The sequence below is a fragment of the Dermacentor silvarum genome, chromosome 4 (assembly GCF_013339745.2).
Source record: "Dermacentor silvarum isolate Dsil-2018 chromosome 4, BIME_Dsil_1.4, whole genome shotgun sequence".
Lineage (NCBI taxonomy): Eukaryota > Metazoa > Arthropoda > Arachnida > Ixodida > Ixodidae > Dermacentor > Dermacentor silvarum.
Genome location: NC_051157.2, coordinates 126,484,044 through 126,509,098, shown reverse-complemented (window position 1 = coordinate 126,509,098; position 25,055 = coordinate 126,484,044). Strand labels below are relative to the sequence as shown.

The window sequence follows — 25,055 nt, the reverse complement described above, 5'->3', positions numbered from 1 at the left end:
CGTCGGCAAACGCGGTGCACGTTCCGGCATGTGTAAACGGCTGCGTAAGATGCTGTGGCCTCTTCCCCTTAGAGTACTGCACGTTTCTAACGCGTTTGTGCTAGCGTCCCCTTAAGCGGGAGATGGTGCAATTATAATGAAGGGCGCTGTTATAAAATAGGAATGACGTCACATATGGCGCGTGTCATTGGTGGAAGTCAATCGTTCGATTTAGTGCGGCGAGACTGGGCGAATTACACGGAAGATTCACGGTTTACCGATGATTCCCTCCGGAGCTTCGCCCACTCATCATCATTCACCCCGTGGATATGCGGTGTTTTTTTTTTATTTGTGTTGAGCGCCACCCTGTCACGTTCCGACTTTTCAATCGAAGGTTAATGTGCCGTGGACGATGTTGCCACTCTATTTCTTTTGCGATGTGAATGCGGGCTTTGTTCTTTCGAAACGCCATTGATAGCGCTTTCATCCAGGCACGCAAAAGCACAATCACGTTACATTCCGTACTTCGCCGGCTTTTTTTGGGGCTGTGAGAAAAGAAACACGTAAAAGTTAATATCAGGAAAACAAGTGGATTGGGTGTTTCTCAGCGTGCTCAACAACTATAGATACGAACTGCACGCTAAAATGAAAATATAAAATTTCGTATAAATAAACTGGACTGACTAGCGAAGTTATCTCACTTAAAAAATTGGTCTGAGTAATTCAAGACGACTACGTAAAATGTACCGGTGGTCTCGTTCGTCCAATGTGTACCAATGTGTTTTTAATTTTTGGTTCTTAGTTGGGTGGCACATATTGGACATATATTGAATTTAAATTGTGGGGCTTTATGTTTCAAAATCACGATCTCATTATGACGCACGACGTTGGGGGGGGGGGGGGGAGACTCCTGATTATTTTGACTAACTGTGGTTCTTTAACGTGCACCTAAATCTAAGTACCTGCACCTAAATATAATGTTGTGTATCGCCTTCCCTTATCGTGCGGGAAAGTCTACATTGGGCAGTCTGGGAGGTGCCTGAATGATAGGTTAAGAGAACACAAACAAAAATTGAACCCATACCAATATGATCATGTTTATGTGAATTGCAGTGATTGTGGGTGCAAACCCTTGTTCAACAAGTGTTCTGTTTTGTATAGAAATGTCGATAAAGTTACGCGAGAGGTTGTTGAAGCCACTCTGATATCGAGGGCCGGTGATAGCTGCATCAGCTCCCCGTCAGTTGCTCTGACGACAAACGAATTTGCGTTCCTGGATGCGGCCGGTTTTCATGTGCGATGATTGGGCCTTTTCTGTATGCGGGCCTACAAATACGGTTGTTTCTCGAAATAAACACTGCGTTGAAAGTTAGCGCTCGTCCTGTTCTCTCGTTCTTGTCTGTAACTTCTATCGCTATGACCACCTCTGATGTAAGTACAAGAGTCTTTCCTGCATTTCGCCCCCATCAAAATGCGACCGCCGTGCCCGGGATTTGATCCTGCGACATCGTGCTGATCAACGTAAGAGCAAAGCCACTAAGGAACCACGGCGGCCATACATACATACATATATATATATATATATATATATATATATATAGTGAATGGTACCTGTGATTTCTCATTACAATGCGCTTGACAGACAGGCGCTTGCTTGCATTATTTTGTGGTTCGATACACGATGCCATATAAACCGATTAGCTGACATTTGTAGTGACTGGAATGCGAGAAATGCGGCGCAGAGCAAAGTTTCATTTTGCTTTTAGGTGAGCATAAGCAGGCAGCCTATCGGTGGCACGATAACGATTACGACTTGCCGATGACTACAATGGTCATCCCCATTTGCGTAACCGAATGGTGGGAAGGATGGATACTCGGTCCTGAGGTGTTAGCTAGTGTTGTAGAATAAAATATCGTGTCCCTCCTACCTGAAATCCAAACAGGATATTGGAGGCTATTTCATCGCCTTTGGGCTGGCTTATCAATTACCAACGACACTAATGGTAAAGGCGCTTTTAAAGCTCCCCACTGAAGAAATTTACGATCCTATTTGAGGTGTGCATATCGTATCGGTGTAGCGGAAAGTCTAAAATGAAAAATGTCGCAGTTTCGCCCGAAAGGCGAAGCACCGGTTGCGACAGCCAATTATTGGACAGCTATGCGAAGTAAGGATAGTAGTTTTATGGGCCGTATAAACCTGTAGACGTTCGTTTACGAATTAAATAACAGGCATGGTGTCATGCACGCCCCAGCAAACATGCACGGATATCACTCGGTGAGCGCTGGCTTGAGGAACAGCGTTACCTGCAGCGAGAGCATTGCCCTTCGTACTGCCTCTCGCTTTAACGCGAACAAAGCGCCCATGAAGCCAGCAATTTTCGGCTGACCGAGACTTCGTACACACCTCAGGGAAGTTTCAAGATAGTGCCGTGTGGCCAATACGCAACAGCGGTTGGAGTAGACGCACCCTTGTTGTCATGCGGATGATGGAGGACGGCACGCTTCCTCCCCACCTTGCTTCCTTGCGCGCGAGATCAAAGCACTATCCTTCTCCACACCGGCACGCGTTTGCTCGCACCTAGAACATCCCACTTGGAGTTTAGACGGAACGATCACAGCAACAATGACGCCAACGACGATGACGACGACGGAAGTTCGCCTGGAGGGTCTATTTAATTGCTATCGCAATAAAAAAGAATAAACATGTAAAGACACCGCTGAGTGTTGCATAAGAGACGAAAAATAGATTAACCATCATGTTTAGGCGTCGTCCTATCACATCTGTTAGTGTAACATCAAACATTTTTTGAACGCGCCTCATGTTGCAGAGTAATTGAACTTGGTTCTAAATCACAAATTTTTTATTGAGCAAACAAGTAATGAGCGCCACGATAACAATATTTCTAGCAGCGTGCCAATATATTATTAAGCAGATTTTTGCATTTTCTTCGCCGATGTTCTGCACAGTTAGCCTTTGATATTGGCTTTACATTTTGCGACTTTTTTATTTATGCGTGTTTCGATGGTGCCATGATTTAAGGGTGCTGCCTGAGATAGGTATGATAGAATAAGAACTCGTTTAGGACACGGACGTCTATGAAATTTTTGTAAAAGCAACCCAACGTACGTCATGTTTGGATGAGGTTCCAACCGAACGGTGAACTGTGCGAGAGCATACTCATACTGGACGTCAATGTCCTCACGTCTCTTCGAGAATTCTATGAAAAATAAGAAGTATGCAAAAATCTTATGGCCTTTTTTTTTGCTGACATCGAACGGGCGTCCGTCGCACAGAAGAGCAGCAGCGCTGCAATCTATCAAGTGAGAGCAGGATTCCATTCCTTCTGCCGTTCAACTGCTTATACTTGGCGTCTTCTTTTTCTTATTTTTGTCTTTGTGACAAATACCTTTGCTCCGTTCACTGCTCTTTGCAACTGCCATCGAAGGTACAGCTAACCAAAGCAGGGAGGTAAATTTACCTAACCTATCCGTGAAAGTATTTGGAAAGGTGTCAAAGGACCTCAGCATGAAAGTGAGGAGCCCATGGGAAAAAGAATTGGTGTAGAAACCATCGACGATAATTATCAATATTGTGAATAATCCTACGCTTTAAGGAAGGTATTTGCTTTATTAAGAGAATGGTGGGCTTGATGGCGTATATTTCTTTGACTGAGGGTATTTAGGGAGCGCTTGTAGTTTCATTGCGCAGTTCAGTAGATTATACAGCCACTGACCACAACATCTGTGGTGATAGCATTTTATGGTCTATACAATGATCTATATATAATCCGATTCCGCGTATGTGTATGCTTACAGCGGCTCCAGCACCAGCGTTGAATGCGACCACCAGGCTCGTCTCCCGCCAGAGCCGTCTAACGCAGCTGTCCCATAGGTGCGAGCGCCGGGAAACACGGAGGGCTATTCTTGCCTATGGGGTTTTACGTGCCAAAACCAAGATCTTATTATGAGGCACGCTGTAGTGAGGGTATCCGGAATAATTTGGACCACCTGGGGTCTTTAACGTGCACCCAAATCTAATTAAACGGGTGTTTTCGCATTTCGACCCCGTCGAAATGCGTCCGCCGTGACCGGGACTTGATCCGGCAACCTCGTGCTTAGCAGGCCAACACTGTAGCCAATAGGCAACCACGGCGGGTAATGTTCTTGCCTGAGTGCAAACCTTGAGAGCACGCGTTCTTCGTATCGCCACCTTTGTATCTCTTGTCCGACCGCCTACCGCCATCCACAAAAACGGTTGAAATAGGAAAGAAAGCTATTCGTATTAAAGGAACCAGAAAACATGTGCCTGCCCTGGCTGGACGCCGATGTATAAGTTTGGTGAATACACGTGGTGGTCAGTTTCTTTCTGCTTTATTAAAAAAATGCCCAATTGTCGATCTTCAAAAAGCATTGCTGGTACCAAAGTCCCTCGATGCTAAGCATTAATCATGGCTTTCTGCAGCGGTGCATTCATGACTACTACCACTGCCACTGCTCTGTAACTGCACAGACGTTTCGCAACGGAATTCCAAGCCGCATAAGTAGGCGTAATCAAAAGAGCAACGTTTTGCAACAAAAACAATTTAAGATGAAGATAAGCACCTTAAAAAAATTTCGCAGTTTCGCACAAAAGGCGAAGCATCAATTGCGATCGAAAATTAGTAGACAGCTATATGACGTAAGGATAGTAGTTTTATCGGCTGTATAAACTGGTAAGCATTCGCATACTCACTTAATTAACAAGCACGGTCTAACGCATGCACATGTAAACATGAACATACCGCGCTCGATGACCGCGGAAACTCTCTGTCAAAACGCTGGAGTGAGGAGGCGCGACAGCAGCGAGCGAAATGACCTTAGTTTACTAATACTTTTCATTTACTAATTCCATATTCTACATCCGAATCCGCCGCCGAAAACCCAGAACTATATATATATATATATATATATATATATATATATATATATATAACCACCATCTTCTTGTACATTTGCACGTAATGGGTGCCCGTAAAATTATTTTACTCAATATAGGCCTGCGCTATTTATTAAGGTTACGTTCTTTATTCACTCTAGAGTGACTAAACAAAGGAGCGCTCTGATGTCTGTATGAGGGATTATACACATGTCGGAGATACCTTTCTTGGATTAAGTGAATGCGCTTGAGGTTAGTAAACGGTGTGGTACCACAAACCAATTGGCAATTATTTAACTATGAGCTGAAAATTGAGTTGTGAATCAGCATCTTAGTTTGCGTAGGAAGGATATATTTTAAACGACCTATAGCACCAGTTATTTGAGCTCTTTTGCCGAATACGCATTTAGCGAAACAATCCATTGACATATTCGAAGAAAATATTGCCCCTAGGCATTAGAACTGCTCACTATTTCTACAGGTGTTGTTAAGATTTCTTATGGCTGACACTACTTCGGTTTCCATAACTGGGCGCAGAAAAACTGTTTCTTAATTTCGAATGTGTATATATTTTCATGCACCACATGGAGCATCACAAGTTGTCAGGTTTGTTAAAAACGTATTGAATACATTAGCCAATTCTAGACCAGATATTTCCTTTCTATCAATATTTATTTTGGTTAATACAGTGGGTGCACTCTTAAGCTGTAAGCGTGTCTTTAATTTTGCCCACAGAGCACTATGTCGAGAATTCTTGACATCTAGAAATGATAGGTGATAGGAAGCTCGTGAAGATCGCAGGTTTTTGGTCAATTCCTTCCTATATTTCAGAAATACCGCAAGGTCCTCAGCTTGTCGAGTGCCCCAAAAATGCAATCATAGAGGCATGATCCTAGAGGCATTTTTATTGTAGCTATGTAACTCCAAGAAGAAAAGGAACGTAAATGGATAAAAATGGAGTCTCCGCTGTGTGCTGCAGGAAAGATGCGAAGGAAGTTAGCCGTTATTTTTATGCGTCTTCGCATGAAGTCTGTTACTCAATCATGTTAGTTTCGAAGAAAGCCTTACAGGCTTCGAAGTGGTTCAATTTGGCTCGAACTCACAAATCCACAAAACTTCTCTTAGCAAGTAATTAGTGAGATCGACAGTAACATATTCTCAAGCATCATTTCGCAAACGTTCACCTTGGAAAAATTTTTAATTTTTATTTTTGCATTTCATTACCCCTTCGGCTCCTAAGCTAGTAGTGGAAAAGACAATAACAATGTGGCTGACAGAATGCGGAGAGATCACTATGCGCTCCTATCCATTTCCGTCACCGATGTTTTTCGAATCTGACCTTTTATGTTTTGAATACGCTTTGCGCCTTTCTGCATATATTTCTTTCAACGGCGTTGTAAGTGGAGACGACTAGCGAAGATGAGTATAATAGAATCAATACTCGTCGAGGCTGCTGACGTCTATGGGGTTCCAAAAAGCAACGCAGCGTGCGTCATGTCCCTATAAACCTGGAATGGAAATGTTAGCGGCGTGACATCTTCGTAGTCCAGGCGACAACTTCCATGACTCCCGTGGGTAGCGGAGGTTACCTCTACACGTGGCGTGGAAAAGTTTCCAACGGCATCAACATCAACGTCTATTTCGGAGTCTATGGGGAGTGAAGATTTCATGGAGCGGCTAATAAAATGCTACAAGTTCGCTCATTTCGTTCCTGTGCCTTTGGCGTAAACAAACCTGGGAGCGCGTACACGTGAACTCGCGCAACCGTAAAACGCAATGTAAGAAATATTATTTTGACTTGTACTTTTTTTATTTTGTTGGATTTATTTCAAACGCATGCATGCCCGCTTTATGGCCCGTTCCACCGTTGTGGGTGTGTGCCGCAATATGGAAATCATCATCATCAACACGTGGCGATTATCTCGAAGCGGTAGTTGGCGTTGTCACGATTGAAATATACGGGCGATTGTGGCTTAATGGTTAGGAAATCGGGCTGATGCTTTTGGAAGGAAAGTCTGATCCAGCGCAAGGTACCTTATTTAGATGTTTTACAGTGTAGCTGTTGGCGTCTACTTGGAATAATACTTTCAGCGATTGAAGCGAAAAGTGCCCACATTCTTTGGCATCACACATACAACATATATAACAACACTCTTTCCAATAAAAACAAGCACAAAACAAGCATCCAAACCTCATCATTAATGACCAGGCGCTCCTGATAACATTGGGTAACACGTAGCGCTCCCCGCATACGTTTCCTGCTGAAGATTACTGCTGTTAAACAAGCTGCCGTGGTGACGGTCGCTTGCGACGTGGGGAGTGACGTCCCTAGCCTTTCATATATGAAAGAACCAGCCTAGCAACTAGAGTACTGCATGGGCACGGGCTTACCCGAAAGCTCGGGCGCGGCCCTGCCTATGGGCCGGATCGGGCCGGGCAGGGCAGTTTTTTCACGGGCTCGGGCCGGTCTCAGGCACGGCATGTTCTTTTTGACCCGGGCCCGGTCCGGGCTCGGGTATTTCGACGTGGGCCCGGGCCGGGCTCGGACTTTCTGGTGGTGTTCTTATAACGTGAAGCGACTTATCCTTGCGCGTCTCGACTCTGAAAAAAGTGTTGCCCCGGCGCAGCTGAAAGCTAGCTGTGCTGCCCCTGTGTACCTCCCTTTTCTTACGCTGTCGTATTTTGCGCTGTTTGAACAGAATGTAAAAGTCCAGAAAGACCGAAGTCGCCTCAACCCAAAATATGCCATTGTATTCCTTACCTAAATCGACGTAGTCAATGCCTTCAGTGCGGTGTAATCGCGTTGGCGACTTGCTGATTCTTCGAAGGCGAATTGGTAAAACGATGACTGGTAAGATAAGAATTCATCACGCGGCTGAACTATGGCACTGCGTCCATACATGATTGCACGGGTGTTTTCAACCGGTCGCCTAGCAGCAGCGCATTACGCTGCACCACGGAGGAGCGAGAAGCTTCGTTTCTCCATTTACTCCATCCATGCGCTGCGCTCACGACCGGTCGTGGCTGCGCTTCGGCTAGAGTGTACAAGAATACGGTTGAGTGGGACGAGGGGCTGGGGAGGCGCATGCTTTGGAGTGAGGCGCCCGACGTGGAAAAATACTGTGGCGGCGCTGCGATAGAAGTGGATTGGGCCGCATCAAGGTCACGCCTTTGGAAACTGCTGGCGATACTGCTCGGCAGGGTCATTCGTACTACTTTGCGCGCTGGTATTTGCGTTCAGACCGCTCAAATGGTGTTCATAATTGCATATGACATGTATTTATGCCTTAAGGATAAATTCCTTTCATTCTCTTCTTTATTTTAGTTTTTAAATGCCGCTTGATGGTCATTTTCGGTCTCGGGCCGGGTTCGGGCCGGTTTCGGGCCGTGCCGGGCCGGTTTCGGGCCGTGCCGGGCCGGCTCGGGCCTTAGGTAAAGGGGTGGTGCGCCGGGCCGGGCGGGTAATGTAGATTATTACCGGGCCCGGGCCGGGCCCGGGTCTCGCCGTAAACCTTTTGGTCGAACTCGGGCGGACAGCCCAACGTAAAAACGGGTCCGGGCCGGGCCCGGGCTGAAAAAATCGGCCCGCGCCGTGCTCTACTAGCAACTGATTTAAATGTTTGTGCAGCACCTACATGGATAAGCAACGCATAGTTTGGACTCTCGAAGAGCAACGTGAATACGAGGAGTGACAAAGAAAAAAGAACCGACAATACGACAAGTTGCGGCGTGCTGCCAAAATTACCGTTACTCTCATTAGTGCCATTACTCTATATTACCATTACTACCATTACTTCAAAGCAATAAGGCATTGTATTCCCCCCTCAGCAGTTAGTAGTGGTGGTTTTCAAGAGCTTCGCTGGGACATCTACTTTCGCAAGGCCAGGATGGCGAGTTAAATTTTTTCCGGTGACCGCATTTCACCTGTGAACAAATGTTGAAAGTGACCGCTCAGTGCAAGACACGTCTTTCAGTATCGAAGCTTTTCCAATGTTATCGCAGGTTCTATATCTTCTCTGTCGTCCCCGAACCTTGCGTAAACATAATGAATGGGCGACCTGAATTGTGTAGTATTTTGTGGACGGCACGAGGGCACTAACGATAACGCTGGAACCTGCGAAGTGTCATCTATAAAAGCCGACGCGCGTGAACCGCTGATAAAGTTTCGGGGATCGACGAATCTGGGGCGAAATATAATAACGGTTCCAAATGCGAACCGGTTCGCTTCGCCGCTTACGTCACTAAATAGCCCACTCCCAAGCCGAAGGTTGAAGACGGCGAGGACGCTACCAATAAACGATAGGGTGCCTCCTCTGAATTGCACGTCATCTTATGACGAGTTAATCGAGGAATTGCGGAAAGTTTCTTCTTGCTCAATGAATATGTACTATTATTTAAACATTGTCGTGAAAGTTTTCACTTATCGTCGCGTGTACATATTCCTTTATTGTACGTTAGGTAATATAATATTACCATTTGCTTAACTGTTCATCGCCAGGTGGTAATCCGCGCGTTAAAAATTGCAACCGCTCGAATCACAGGAAATAGCCACATCACCTTCATTTGTGCTGAAATTTTGAAAGTTGGTTCTTTATTCTATGTTGTCGTCACACAACCATCGGATGGTTCCCTTTGACAGACGATAATGATGCCGAAACTCCTGATCTGTCAGCTCTGAAAACGCATTTAGCTCCTCCAGTCGTTGACGGGGCCGGGAGAGTAACCCGCAGCAAAGAATGAGGGGTGTCGCCATGCTTTCAACTGTATGTAGTCGTACTTTAGAGATAATCAGCGCGCGCTCACCGCCTACGAGTCTCCGAGGCGGCACGGCCCGCGCGCCGGCCAAGGTCGCAACCAAACAGCCAAGCCACAGCAACGAAACCCAAGTGGTCTACCTATTTGCCGGTTCCACTCATGGCCAACGACGGGTTCGCTTTGAAAATGACTGACAGAGGCGTGACGTGTTTAAAATTCGCGGTACCGCCCCGCTGTCTCTGACGGTCGCTTACGCAACCACAATTCTGACCAATCAAGTGAGGGCAAGCCAACGGTTCGCATTAGGAACAGTTATAAGATTGCGCCACTGCTCACCGCTGTGGGGCTTCTTTTGCTGGGCACAGATTCGCCCAATAAACAGTTAGTTCAGTCACTTGCGCTGTGCTGCTGTGGTTGTTTACCGTCACTATACAACGTGACGCCCCTGGGAGAAGCGCCTCTGGGAGAGAAAGGCAGAAAAAGAGGGACGTTTGCTGCGTCCCCAATACCTTTCATTTTGGTATGATTAAAATATTCTTAGATATATAATTAGTACCAAAATAAAAGCCGACCTTTTTTTTACTTTCCGCGTCGCATCTCTTTGCAGCTAATTAGGAATTAGATTTTTGTTCGGATAAGACAATGCCTTTTTATTTCAAAACTATCTCCCTTAAGTTTTTGTCGCCCCCTGACGTATACGCGTTTCAATCAAAATTCCCATAACCCCCTTTGTTGATGTTGCTGACAATTGGTTCCGAACCACTTTGGTCCAAAGGTTCAACATCATCTGGATTGCCCTTGGTCGTCCCGCATTCGCAGTTATACTATCGTCATTAATTGAGAATCGTCATCTCATTGCCGTCGTCGTCGTCAAACCACCTTCAACTCGACATTGCATGCTTCAAAATCCCGCGACAATTTGAGCAAGAAAACGTCTGCAGCTAGTATAAAACGAGAGCGTTATAAACTATTCGTGATACTCAAATATCAATTACTAAGCAGGAACTTCACAAGGATAACTGATATCGCGATCGAGTGATAACGCCAACCGACATTATTGTTACACTGCACTTTATTCGAGATCTCGCCAGCTTTTTTAGGGCAATAACTGAATAGCTAGATAGCCGGAAAAAATATTGTCTGCAGTGCGATGTAGAACATACGCATTAACATTAGCATTAAAAGTCGGCAACTTCGAATGAGGGCCATGGCGGCCGAATTTCGTTGGGTGCGAAATGCGAAGACGTCCGTGTACTTAGATTTAGGCGCACGTTAAAAAATCTCAGGTGGTACAAATTATTCCGGAGTCCCTCACTGCGGCGGGCCTCATAATCAGGTCGTGATTTTGGCACATAAAACTCCGTAATTAATTTTTAAATTTGTGTTGAGCGCCGGCCTGTCTCATTGCGATTGTTCAAGTGATGGTAAATGTACCCTGGACGCCATTGCCACTGGTTTCATTTTGCGACGCGCATGCGGGCTTTGTTCTTTCGAAACGCAATTGATAGCGCTTTCATCCAGGCACTCAAGAGAACAATTACGTCACTTTCCGTACTTTAACGGCTTTCTTCGGGGCCGAGAAAAAAGAGAACACGTAAAAGATAACATCAGGAGATCAACTGCATTCGTTGCTTCTGAGCGCGCTCAACAACTATAGATAAGAACAATATGCTAAAATGAAAATATAAAATTTTGCATAAATAAACTTAACTAATGAGCTAAGTTATCTCACTTAAAAAAAATTGGTCAGAAATTAACCTGTCGTCTCGTTCGTGGAAGGTGTACCATTGTGTTTTTATAGTTTGGTTCTTAGCTGCGTCAGGGAAATTGTATATACATAATGAATGGTACGCGTCATTTATTATTTCAATGCGCATGACAGGCATGCGGTTGGTTGCAGTATATTGTCGTTCGATATGCGATGCCATATAAACCGATTAGCTGATATTTGTAGTGACTCGAGTGAGAGAAATTCGGCGCAAGGCCAAGTTTCGTTTTCCTTTTAAATGAGCGTAAGAAGGCAGCCTCTTGGTGGCACGCTAACGACGACGACTCGCCGATGACTACAATTGGCGTCCCCGTTAACACAACGGAATGGACGGAAGGTTGGATGCCCGGTCTTGAGGTGTTAGCTAGTGTCATAGAAAAACTATATCGCGTCCCTGCTTCTACCTGAGACAAACGCGAATCCGCACATGATGATCGGAACTTTTCAACGCTGTTGGGCGGGATTAGCAATTCCGAATGAAAATAATAGTAAAGACGTTTGCTAATCTCTGTACTGATGAAATTTATAGCAGTACTTGGGGTATCCTTATCTTGTCAGGGTAGCTCAAAGACGAAAATTAAGAAATGTGGTAGTTTTGCCCGAAAGCGAAGCACCGATTGCGACAGCAAATTCTTGGACACGCATACAATGTAAGGATAGTATTTTGATCGGTCGTGTAAACAAGCATGATGCCACGAACACACCGGTAAACATGCCCACAGGTCACTCGATCACTGTGGACTCTCACTGACAGAACGCTGGCTTGAGGAACAGCATTTGCAGCAGTGAGAGCATTGCCCTTCGTGCTGCTTCTCGCTTCAACGTGAACTAAGCGTACACGACGCCAGAAGTTTTCGGCTCACCTGTATACGTGAGCCGAAAACTTTGCAAGCAGAATTGCCAGGTTTGGCTATATAGATCCAAATTGGGCAACAGGAAAACATTTTTGGCGTCAAATTGGACGACTTGGCTATGGGGCTATATTTGGGCTACTGAAAATCTGCGACTTGGCTTTGTTTGGGCTATAAGTGGCGCCCTAATCGACGCTCCAGAGGTGGCTCTGATCGGGAAGAAGCAAATGTCGAAGGCAATGTTTTAGCTGGCTGAGCCAGCCGCGTGGCTGTGCGTGTGTGCGTGCGCGAAATGACCCCCTCCCTTTCCCATCCCTCTGTGCGCCACTGTCTGAGCCGGTGGCTTTGATCTTTGATGCACATAACCTTACACCCCGCTTGACCATTATGCACCCCATCGCAGGGCATCGGGATGAACCTGGGAGTAGTGGGTTTTTTGCAGTATACTGTACTAACATGGCTATGCTCAGGAAGGGAGAGCAGTAACATGAGGTGGGGTCCGTCGGACGATCGTGGCACCGACATGAAAGAAGGGAAGCAGGGGTGGATGACACGCCCCAGTGTGTTCATGTCCATGTCCTAATTCTGGGTGAAGTATCGCGCCGGGCACAGCTTTCGACCTACTCCGCGTATCTTGCGCAAAGCTTTAGTGCCATTTTCCTTTTCCTGCTAGATGATTTTTGTCCGTGTTTACATTAGAGATTCATTTCGATAGGTTGGACGTAAGATCGGATCCTCCTCAGGGAGGAGAATCCAAACATGGGGAAGTGGGCCAAGTATGCGAGAACGTATAAAAAAACGGGAGCAAGACCCCGAGCGAAATGTGGGTTCTGATGCTTTTACTTCTAGATGCATGGTTTGCCCGTAATGTCAGGGATAAATATACTCATTCTGCTATTATGGAAACATGTTTGCCACGATGACATCAGTGCAACACGTCACATGAACTTCACCCACCGTGTTAGCTTAGCTTGTGAGGTGTCGCGCTGCTGGCTTGAGGACGCGGGTTTGATTCCCAGCCATGGCGGCCGCATTTCGATGAAGGTGAAATGCAGGAACACCCGTGTACTAAGATTTAGGTGTACGTTAAGGAACCCGAGGTGGCGAAAATTAATACGGAGTACCCCACTGCGTCATGCCTCCCAATCATATCGTGATTTTAGCAATTATTTGAGAGTTTTATAATAGGGGCCTCAAACTTATTGGGACCCCTAAAAAATAGCGTCGAAGCAACACCGCATTGACACGACGCAAATGGGATTTGCATCGGGCACGCTATTTCATCGATTTAGCAGGAGCCCCAAAAGCTGCCCCGAAAGCTTTCGTCAACAAACATCGCGGCGCACATGGAAGCAACGGCTCTATCCTAGCACCCCACTGAGCTCGATTCGTGGTAGCGCGTGAATTTTTTAAGCTAGAGAAGTGATTGGCGGTTATCGATTTCCCTCAACTAACATGTGAAATGAAGATTGATTCATTAGACGCCGCTGATTCCGAATATTCGATTTCATGGCTCGTAGGCCTAACACGGATTGACTTGGCTGGGTGAAGGTACGTAAAGTTGGTTACTCAAAGCGCAACAAGTTGCTTGCTCGTAATAGAATAAGTTCTATATTGTAATAAACACGAAAATCTAAATTAGTCTTCTTATCATGAAATGGTATATTTTATTTTAATATTTATGCCCCAACGCTAACACCCGCAAAACTCTTTGGGGCCCCTAACTTTGGGGGCCCCTATTCTAAAACTTTATTGACATCAACATGGTTTGCTTTTTGACAGTAAACGGTTTTTACAGCATAACCACTGTTTTCAATTTGTTGTTTATATTTGGTCTTTGTGCGCCGTCACGGCTTTTACCATTTCGAGCGAGTTACGTTCGGGACGTGCACGTCGCCGAAAACGACTGCGCGCTTCTTACACTGGTGTGCCGTTTGCGCAGTTTTCTTTTAAAGCTTCGCTTACAGCGATTCAGACAGCGAGTGGCATCTGCTGTCTGACACTTTATTTTAACGCATGTTCTTGCCGTGCTAGAGACCTAAGATAGCGGCAAGGTTGATGTAAATGGACAATAGAGCATGTAGCAACTAACCCGGGCCAAGCTAAATGAAGAAAACAAACGATAAAGCAACATAGGACGATGAGACAAATAACAGGATATATCATAGTACGAAAGACTTGTTTTACCTCACAAAAAGAAAGCCGTGTGCTGGTCGCAGATCGCTAGACAGCTGAACTTCTGCGCCATAGGCAGATATGACGTGAGAGTTCGATGATGCTAAACATTATTTTGCGTTCACGACAGGTAAAAGGCAGAGTGCGTAGTTAATATTACTGCAAATAACTAAAAATATTAACTTAGTACTATCTGTCATAAAAAAGCACTGATCTCGCCTTCTGCAGCGATTCGCTGGCACTTAAGAGCTTCCGGGCCCAACCAAAAAGGGTTCTGTGCAAGCACGATGTCGCTGTTGTTGATGTCAAGGGCCGACCGTTACGGCGGCACGGACATTTTGTTACGACGGGGTGCGCGAAAAAAAAAAAAGGATTGCCGTAGTCGAATTTTCAGATGTATGCACAAATAAAACTGCAAATAAAAATGGCTATATGTGGCTACGAAATATTTTGCACTTTTTTGTGTTTGGCTACATTTGGGCTATAACTTCTCTAGCTTTTGGCTACGCCGCCTCGTCGGACCTGGTAACACTGTTTGTAAGCCGGAGCTCCTGCGCTTTGGTCACCTGTTCGTCGGTCCACTCCATCGACACCTTAGTGAGACGAACGCATCTTATTTCGTTGTTTCGCCGCCACCACTCCTGGTCGAACCGCTGCGCGTGCTTACATTCGTATTCTGCGCTAACTCGCGTGGTGTTGGTCCTATTTTCGCTCAAAATTTATTTGCTTCTTGATATTAATTTTTCATTGAGTGCTTATTCTATATTCTTTTATGCTGATGATATTAAATGTTTTATGTTTTGGTTGCAACGAACGGCTTTGTCCTTGATTGGGTTCTCTTAAGTTCTGGCTCAGGGACCCGTGCGGAGCATTAAAGAATAAAAAAAAAAAAAAAAAAAAAAAAAAAAAAAAAAAAACTGAATCACACTGCGTCAACAACCCAAATACTCCATGGCGGGATTTCTCTTCTTAGGAAGCCCTTCTTTCACTTCAGTATTCATCTTCACCACGCATTCGCTATCTCCGACTCAGGGAACAAATGGGTCACTGGTGCGACCGACCACATCACGCCGTATGCCATGACACCAGCCCTGCAGACTAAGCGATGCCATCGCGCCGAGTTTTTGCATCATGAATTCATCATGCGTTATGGTAACTGCTCGCTGATCGCGGCAGCTACATTCCCATGAAAGTTCTTGAGGCCTCCATTTCTGCTCTGCAGAACACAAGCTCACTTCAGCTTGCCACCGGCTGGCAAACGGGTTCACTAGCTGAGCCGTTCATGCGTTCACTGACTGATATGCTGGCGATTTATGTACCGGACAATCACCGTGACTCGAATATTACTTTGCTTTAAGTCACCTTCGCATGAATTCATCCCGTCTTGATGGCGTGGGTTACTTAGTAATCAAAGTGCTGCGGCTATTGGGCCACGTCACGACAAGTTCCGTCACGACAAGTTCGCCTTCCGAAAGTTGATCGCGGTTTACCCCGGCACGTACCGTGTCTTGCACCAAGTAACCGACGTTACATATGAAATCACGCTTCTGAACTCCATCATCGTTCGACATTACACCGATGTCGTCCACGTCACCCACCTCACGCGATACTACTCGGACGACCTAGCAAGCATCGGGACGGCGGATTCACCACCTGGGATCATGTTACGAAGCACTGCCGGAAACGACGCTGAGGACAGTACAGAAGACAACGACGCTCGCTGGTTTCGCACGGCCTCTATTCGACCTTGTGTTCTGCTGAACGCGTTGTAAATTGCCTATGAATATATATTAAACTTCACTTCTTCCCGTAACATTATGACAAAGTGAGTGGGACAGGATAGCAGGTAAGTTTTAATCTTTCCTGTTGATAGTGTCTGGCGTCGTTTGGGTCAATAATGGTTCCACCAGAAGCCTAGTCATCGCATTTTTTTCTTTGCCTGTGATGGTGGTGTTGTCGCAATCAATGCGGTGACCGTAAGTTTCGACGGGCTCGGCAAGAGGTTTGGATGCTTTCTTCTTCTTGGAAACATCTCTTTTAGGTTTCTTCATTTTTTGCGAATTTACCGATTTTCTTGATGTTAATTGGCGTTGCAGTGAGTCCACGGTACCTTGTCCACCACGGTGGAGAAATCCTTACTGTCAAGCCGTTTTTTTTTTTTTTTTTTTTTTTTTTTACATTCAGAAGCGAGTTTCATAGCTTGTGCGTGGTTCGGAGATCATATCTTGACGACCTCCGAACCACGCACGTGAAATTCATTTTCCATTTAGTACTGGTGTACTAAGGGGAAAATGAATTTGAACATACCGAAGTGTGTACATCTCTCATTTACTAAAAAAGAAGAAACCAATTCTGTCACGGTACCATTTGAACAATGTACTATTGAAGCAAGCTAGTACGTATAAGTATCTAGGTGTGCTACTGTCGTCTGAATGCTCGTGGAAACCTCACGTAGACATTATCATAGCCAAAGCTGGTAGCGCTTTGAGTTTCTTTCAGAGAAACCTGCGATGTTCACATGCGAATTTAAAACGTACGGCATATACTAATTCTGTTCGACAAAATCTTAGAATGTGGCTGTGTTGTGTGTGACCCCCCCCCCCCCCCCCCCCCCCCCAGGGTACCTTCGTTGCCGGTATAGACCAAATACAAAACCGTTCTGCCAGGTTCGTCATGGGGCGGTACGGAAGGAGGGAGAGCTGCGCAGCAGTGAAGGCTGTGCTAGGATGGGAATATCTTTCTGCCCACCGCAATAAACTGAGGTTAAAACATTTATATTCTGTTTACTTTAATAAAACTGGAATAATTAGGGAAATTTACCTACGGAAACCTTGTTACATTTCAAAGGATACTGATCATAGTTGCAAAATCCTGGAGTACCTTGCCAAGACGAACATGAACGCCAACTCAAGTTTTGCTCGAACAATTAAACAGTAGAATAGGCTGACTAAACAACAAGTACATTGTGTGAATGAAGATGAAAATGAATGAAGAGAGGTGACAGATTTTGTAACCCCCCTGCCGTAACGTCTTTGGCCGCTGCGAGGTAAATGACGAAAAAAGAATAAAGACACGACTCGGAGCCTCGGTGAGACCAGGAATGTAGGAAACGCCAGTGCGTCTTTGGAACGATTTCTCTTCAGACACCATAAGACGGAAAATTTGACATTTATATACAGGCCAGAGTGCTTCGTTGTTGTAGCTACGTTTTTGCAGAATTTCGCATAAGCCTCACTGATTCTATGCGGCGATATTGAGTCAAACGTTTATCCAAATGCCGACGACTTACTGGCTGAGATTCTAGCAAGAAAAAACGTAACGGAAAAAAGGCTTGACAAGATAGCGTCGAAACATGTCGAATGTCTCATGTCTAAGACTAAAGAGGTCTGGTCAATCACTGGCCTTCTGAAAATAGTCACAGACATGCAGAAAAAGATTGCCGACCTTGTGGACCGAGGGAGAACGAATAAACTTCTGGTATTTGGCATCCAGAAAACACGAGTGAAACACAGGCAGGCCTTGAAAAATTGTTCAAGGCATTTTCGAAGATACGCTAGGAATAAAAGAAACGTCTACTGAAAGGATCCATAGGATTGGCCGCTGAAATACTGGTACAGCATGGCCAGTGAAATTGAAGCTTTTCTATTACCGCGAAAAGATCTATGGGTTGAAAACGGCTACAAGCTAAAAGGGCAGCGAATTTCTAAAGCAGATTACTCGGCGATCACTACATATAAAAGAAGAAATCTATGAGAGAGCACAGTGAACATCAGAATGTCTGTCAAAAAGTTAGGCTGATCCATGATAAAATTAAAATCTAAAATGACCTTTTAGAACAATGACCCCTTAACATGAAAGCCAAGCCATTAAGTTGCCTTCAATTTAATGCTCGCAGTGCTGTAAATAAATCTCATGAATTTGAAAGTATTGTTCTTTCGCATAATGCTTAACTGCTTACAACTTATACTTGGCTGCACAGCTGCATATACGACTCTGAAATAGCACCGTCCGGCTACGGTATCCTTCGTAAAGACAGAAATTCCCGGGTTGAGGGCTTGTCATTCTGTACCAAGAAATGTTACGTTAGATCAGAATCCCTGATATACACGGTTTAGAATGCGTCATCACAAAAATTTGTCCCAAGGCGTGCGCGATGGTGATATTTGGGTTTTACCTCCCGCCAAATAAAAAAAAACGCTTTCTTCGAAGCGCTGAATTTTTATGTTACCATGGCGCCTGCACCAATAACTTTTTGATTGCTGGTTATTTCAATGTACCATCCTTTGATTGGAGCAGTGAAATTTCGGTGCCTTTCACTACTATTACTGTACAGCTAACTGATTTAGTTACATTTCATCACATTTCCGAATTAGTGAAAGAACCGACGCATGTACGCAAGAAAGCAGAATCTATCCTACGTCTTTTTCTTCTCGGTAGATGTATACTCAGGAACCTAGTATATCCAATGCTCGAGGATAAAGCAGACAGCAAGCTGATAACTCTAACGCTTAACCTTCGCCATATGCTGAAAAAGAAAGAAGTGCGAACTGTTCCGCCTTTGACACGTGCGAATGACGTTGACGTCCTGGTGCGTTGGACCACTCATTTCCTGATTGTCTTTTTTTTTTATCAGGCAAACGATTGCAATATCGATGAGCTGTGGCGGTTCATCGAAAACATCATGCTCAACTGCGTAAAATTTTTCATAACTCAAAAACAAAAAGAATCTAAAATGCAAAACCACGACTTACTAATGTTCGCCTTGAACGCAAGCCGAAAAGGTTAAAAAAAACGTGCCGGCAACCGGCCTGCCGCGCCAACGCATCTAAACTTTGTGACGTGCGCTTCGATCTTAAAGGGAACATTACAAAAGTCAAAGATCACTACTTCAATGTGACTATTAAAACTATATTCTTCTGTTCTGGCTAAGTTCTGGCAGCATTTTTCATCTGGGCAAAAGTCGAAGTATAATCTTTCCATCCATGGCGAAACGCACCTGGAAAATCATAGCTTGTATTGGATTTTAACCGCTTTTTCTGCAGATTCTTTAGTCTGAACAATGACAGGGAACTCACTGCCCTCTCACTCCTCCTATGATGGATGCAATGGAGGTTTTGCTGAATTCAATTCAAATTTCCCGCGTTCAACCTGCTCTCTACTGTTGGCTTAAAGCCAGCCAGAGAGCCACGGCTTCATTAGGCTTGTTTATAACGCATAGCGTCTCTTCGACACCATTTGTAACGCATACATTTTTTCATTTGCAGCGTTTCATTTTTTATTTCTTTCTGTCTCTCTCTTTCTGTCCATCTGTGGCGCTCTTTCTTTGTCTCTCTCTTTCTTTAAATCTCTATCTCTCTCGCTCTCATTTTCTCTTTCTCTCGTCCATAGCAAGTTCTGTTACAATCGTTGGTACAACGTAACCACATGGTTCCCATAAGTGCATGTTATACAGGCGTGGGTGGATAGCCTAGGGGTTATGACGTTCGCCTTCGGACCGTGGGGTCCCGTACTCGAATCCCGCCTCGCCAGGAAAGTTTATTTCATTTATTGAATTTATTCTCGCTCTCTGTCTGCCTCTCTCTCTCTCTGCACCTCCCTTGCTCAAGCTTGGTTTTGGCTGGGCGGTTGAATCGAGTGGCAGACAGACCGACAGACAGACAGACGGACTAACTTTTTCGCGTTTAGGTAGCCGAAGAAGGACTATCGTCTTTAATATTGATAAAAAGGTCTGCCAACAACGCGACCGCATACTACTATTACACAACTCTCATGCACTGTGCAACAACTATGGGCAGCTACCGACATCTCGTGGTGTGCTTTACAATTACATTAATCGTGGGTACCAGGATACATCAGTGCACACCCTGACACGAACGAGAGCAGCAATTCCAAGCTAATGTCTGTCAACCTAGACTTATAAATTCTTATGTTAACTTACCAATAATATCTCGGTTTCTTTAAAGACGAACCCGGACCACTCCAGAAAACAACGATATTAACGAATCACAAATGAGGGTACGTAATTCATAGTTAATTCGAAAATTATCATGGCTAGACGAAAGACATCTCGAAAAAGAATTTAAAAATAAAGGCCCAAAGAGAGATAGGCGACAACTCCCCTTTACGAAAATAGGAGTGTCCCCACTCTTACTAAGCTTCTTTGCGATGGACGCCACTGTCTTGCACGCGTAATCATGCGAACGACAATTAACTTCGCAATTCGATATCTCAAAGCACGGATACGCTAGAAGAATTCTGCCACGTGGAACTCTGTAGAAACAAGACTGCCTCTAACTTTTCAATACAAACGTGCCTGCGTACTGCAGCCATTCAAAAGCTAATTATTCAATTTTTTAATTGCACTACTAACAGCGATACTTATCATCTCACTCTGTGTCCCCCTGAAAATATAACCCTACCGTAGAGTTGGTCTTCACGTACGTCTCAGCATATAAAAAAAAAACCTGTCAACTTAACTTTGGTCACCCTGTATATGGTAACAACGTGTAGGCATGACTCTGGCCTGGAGGTACAACTTCAGAGAGAAGAGTACGGCGTACATTGTTCTTGCACATTATATTTCTGAAGCTACGTTCGACGACCAACTTGGAGTAACTTCGAACATTCGCCCACTTGCACACTTTCTACGGCAAAAAAAAAAAAATCAGAGGCCTTCCACTACTGTGGAGATGGAAGCCAGGTAAGCTGTGACTATGGTGGGTCTGCTATAGTCTATGTTGCAATAGTGAATTTATATCTTATCATTAGTGACTGTATTGAGCCTTTTCGGCACGTTCGTCAAAGAACAAGGACACCGGCGCTTTGTTATCGCCCGGCGTGATGGCCGTCCGATAGCGAGTCCAAAGCACAACTGCTGATAACAGCGCTAGCGCGATCTCTTCATCACGAGAGAAAGGGGCACAACGATTGTTGGGACGTGCCGCCGCCGAGTATTGCGACACTTGTGAAAGAGGCATCGCCGGTGGCGAGGGGTATCACCACGTGCCATCCATCATCTGTTTTGACACCTGTGCTAAGGCACAACTGGCAGGAAACCGCCATGCACATAGAGCCGAATATATTGATCTACACCCGGTCTATCTATCTACTTCTGTTGCCGGACGCGATCTCCTGGAACCTAGCCTATAACAGCTTCGCCGTAGTATTTAGTTATAACAACAAGGTAGCATACTGCAAATGCCAATTGTAAGTCCAGTCTTTCTTCAAAGCATATTCCTTTTGCTAGAAAACTTCTTCTTAGAACATGGTTGATAAATACTTTTTGAACACCTGTTGTGAGATGGATTGCTCTTGTAGCTAACAAGTATACATACATTTTGCACAGTGCAGAAACATATGCTCTGCAAAAGCGAATCATCTCGTTTAGATTTGAAGTATTTTGATTGCACTTTAGAAGTACTGACCCAGTCACTCCTCTATACCTACACAGACGTTTCGTAATAAAATTCGTAGCCGAATAAGTAGGCGTAGGCAAGAGAGCAAAGTTTTGCAACAAAAACAACTTACAGCTTAAGAAAGCGGCCATTCAAAAGAACACGGCCGAAGCGCTGTCCTATTTCAAGTACAAAATGAACAAGAGCCTTCGCCAAGCCCCAACTTCGTTTAGCGATAATCCGAGGTAGATAGATTCGGACAGAAAACCAAGATTTATCTGCTATTGCTGCTATGGCGCAATAAAACGATGGTTCGTTACCGCAAGCTTTTGGGCTGCACACAAACTATCAGGACAGGGACATATCCGCTAAGGGCACGATGTCGCTCAACTGTAAATGCCCAAGGAAAACTATTTGGCAACAGTATATATGTGGCTCTGCTTCATTTCACATTGAACTGACTGCCTATTACAGCTAGCACTGCACTTCTACATTACTTGTAGAACTTTTGACTGCAGAGTTGATGAACCCGAAGCGAGAACCTTCAAAGGAACTCGTTGAGGCAGAAAAATGAAGATGTCTATAACATGGAAACTTATTCATCATCGGCAGCTTAAATAATATCTCTCACTAATTCTAAATTTCGAAAATTGTGTAAGAAAGCTTCATATTTAAAATGCATCTGATTTGGCGATCTGCCGAATTCGTATGCAGGCTTGCCCGCTGAATCATGTAAACCGAAATTTACTGTGTTACACAAACGCTAAAGCTTCTTACACTTGCAAGCAAAACAACCTCCTCAGGATAACATACAACGCCTAAAGAACGATGCCCCAAGATTATCTGAGTGAGATATATTGAAATATTATTTTGGATAGCCCCAATCGAAAAATAGAAAATGGATACAATATGCCTTTGTGCGAACAGGCGGGAGCATAGGGTTCCCTAAAACTATACATATGAACTAAATAGATATTCTCTATACTTGGATATGGGGCGTCAGAGTGCACTAGTCCGTATATTTATTTCAAGTTTCACGGGCCTTAATATGTAATGAAAAAAGGATGCTTTTTTAAGTCACAAAGTCATGAAGGTCACAAATCCTTTTGCTTAAGAACCCTTCCGTAGGGGCGCGCCATAAGCGCGCTCCCGATTGCAGCGCCAACACTGCGTTGCGCAATACGTGCGAAATAAACACAGATTGCATCTCTGCGTTCGTTGTGTGCTGACGTCCGTCGCGCCGCTCGTATACAGGCGGCGTTCTATAGGCGTCGTATGTCGCGACCACTATAGCTTGGTGACCCGTACGTGATGGTTTACTCAAGCACCATAGCTTGGTGACCCGGACGTACGTACGTGATGGCTACGAACACAAGTACCACGTCGGCGGACGACGGTACTCAACAGCAAGCACAGTCAACGATGAGCAACGAGAACCATTCCTTCGCCATCGACATGGAAGCAGTCTCAAACGTCCAGGTGCGTCTCCCGCCATTTTGGCCGAAGAACTCGGACGTACGCACGTGATTCGGCCACGGCGCTCACCAGGCCACGGCGCTCACCGGCCATGGTCCAGCGCGCCGGCCACGGTCCAGCACGCCGGCCACGGTGCGAGCACACCGGCTACGGTACGAGCACGCCGGCCACGGTACGAGCACTCTGCCCACGGTCCAACGCGCCGGCCACGGTACAAGCACGCCGGCCACGGTACAAGCACGCCGGCCACGGTACGACACCGGCCACGGTACGACACCGTGATTCGTATCGTTCAAACTCCCGACTTCCACCGGGCCTCTTAAATAGCTGGGGGCCCATGTAGCAGCGTGAGCAACGCGCGGAACTATTGTCGACGCCGTGGGCGTTTTGCCCGCGTTCGCACCGAACACGCGCGGCGTCCGTGACATTTGCCGGTGCCCATGGCAGCGGCTCGGAGGTTTTCGTCCAGAAACGCCCGAACTTCATGGGTTTCTGACAAACGTCCCCTTCGCCTTCCCGGTGAGTTTTTCGCCCCGGCTCCTGCCCCCGACCTGTCTTCCATGGGGGGGGGGGGGGGGGGGGGGGGAGCCTTGTAGGGGCGCGCCATAAGCGCGCTCCCGATTGCAGCGCCAACACAGCGTTGCGTAATACGTGCAAAATAAACAGATTGCATCTCTGCGTTCGTTGTGTGCTGACGTGCGTCCCGCCGCTCGTATACAGGCGGCGTTCTATAGGCGTCGTATATCGCGACCACTATACCTTCCTTAGGGAATACGACAAAATTTATAGTTATATTTCAATTCATTTTCATTTATTAATAGTATGTTCTGCAGCCGAATCGCCCTTCCACAACAAAGAACCGCACAACCGCTGGCTTCTTGTCCATTCCCTCGTAATGGGTGTGCGCTATTATTTTACTAAAAAATGGCATGCGAAAATGCATTATGAGCCTACGGAATCGCTGAAGTCTGTTGTCCTCTTCGTTTAAACTCAGCGTGAGGAGGCCGCTTGCTGACGGCACAATAACGACGATGACTTCACGATGACTGAAGTAGGCATCGCCCACATCGTTAGCGTAACTGAAAGGAAAGACGGACCAACGAAGCTCACGTTTCAGGCGGTAGCTAGTGCCACAGAACAACAATTTGGGGCCCTTCGCTCAACTTTATAAGCGAGAATTTCGCATATGATAAGGGTTTCGTGCGCTTTTGCGAAAGGTCTGTGACTCGCGATAAGATTCGTATACAAAACGCTTGTTACGCCCTGTTCTGAAGAACGGAACGATCATATTAGAGGCACTTTCATTGTATCTATGTGACTCATAGGAGAAAAGGAAAGTAACTGAGAAAAAAATGGAAAGTCTGTGCAGTGTGCTCCAGGATAGATGCGAAGGAGGTTAGCTGTCATGTTAGGAGGTTAGAGCCTTTTTGCGTATATTTGTTTCAACGGCGCTATATCTGGAGAACGACTAGGAAAGTTGGATATTATATGATTAATACTTTTCGATGGCACAGACGTCTATGACGTCTGCCCAAAAGGAACACAGCGTACGTCATGTCCCTGAGAACTTGGAAGGGAAATGTTTGCTATGTGTCGTCCGCGTAGTCTATGTGACGTCCCTGCGTACAATGTGACGTCCGTGATCCCGAACGTCACATAGTACGCAGGGATCATTTTGCGAAATGCAAAAAAACACCCGCTGTTACGTATTCGGTGGCTCGACACCGATGGCGGCAGGACGA

General features: G+C 45.5%; 1 long non-coding RNA gene across 1 annotated transcript in view; it reads right to left on the bottom strand.

Moving 5' to 3' along the window:
* The window catches only part of LOC125944784 (uncharacterized), a 50,189-nt gene extending 27,460 nt beyond the window's left edge, over positions 1-22,729 (bottom strand). The window contains exon 1 of the long non-coding RNA XR_007466495.1: positions 22,617-22,729. This is a non-coding gene — a long non-coding RNA (uncharacterized LOC125944784). The remainder of the gene's footprint in view (positions 1-22,616) is intronic.
* Positions 22,730-25,055: the final 2,326 nt, after the last annotated feature.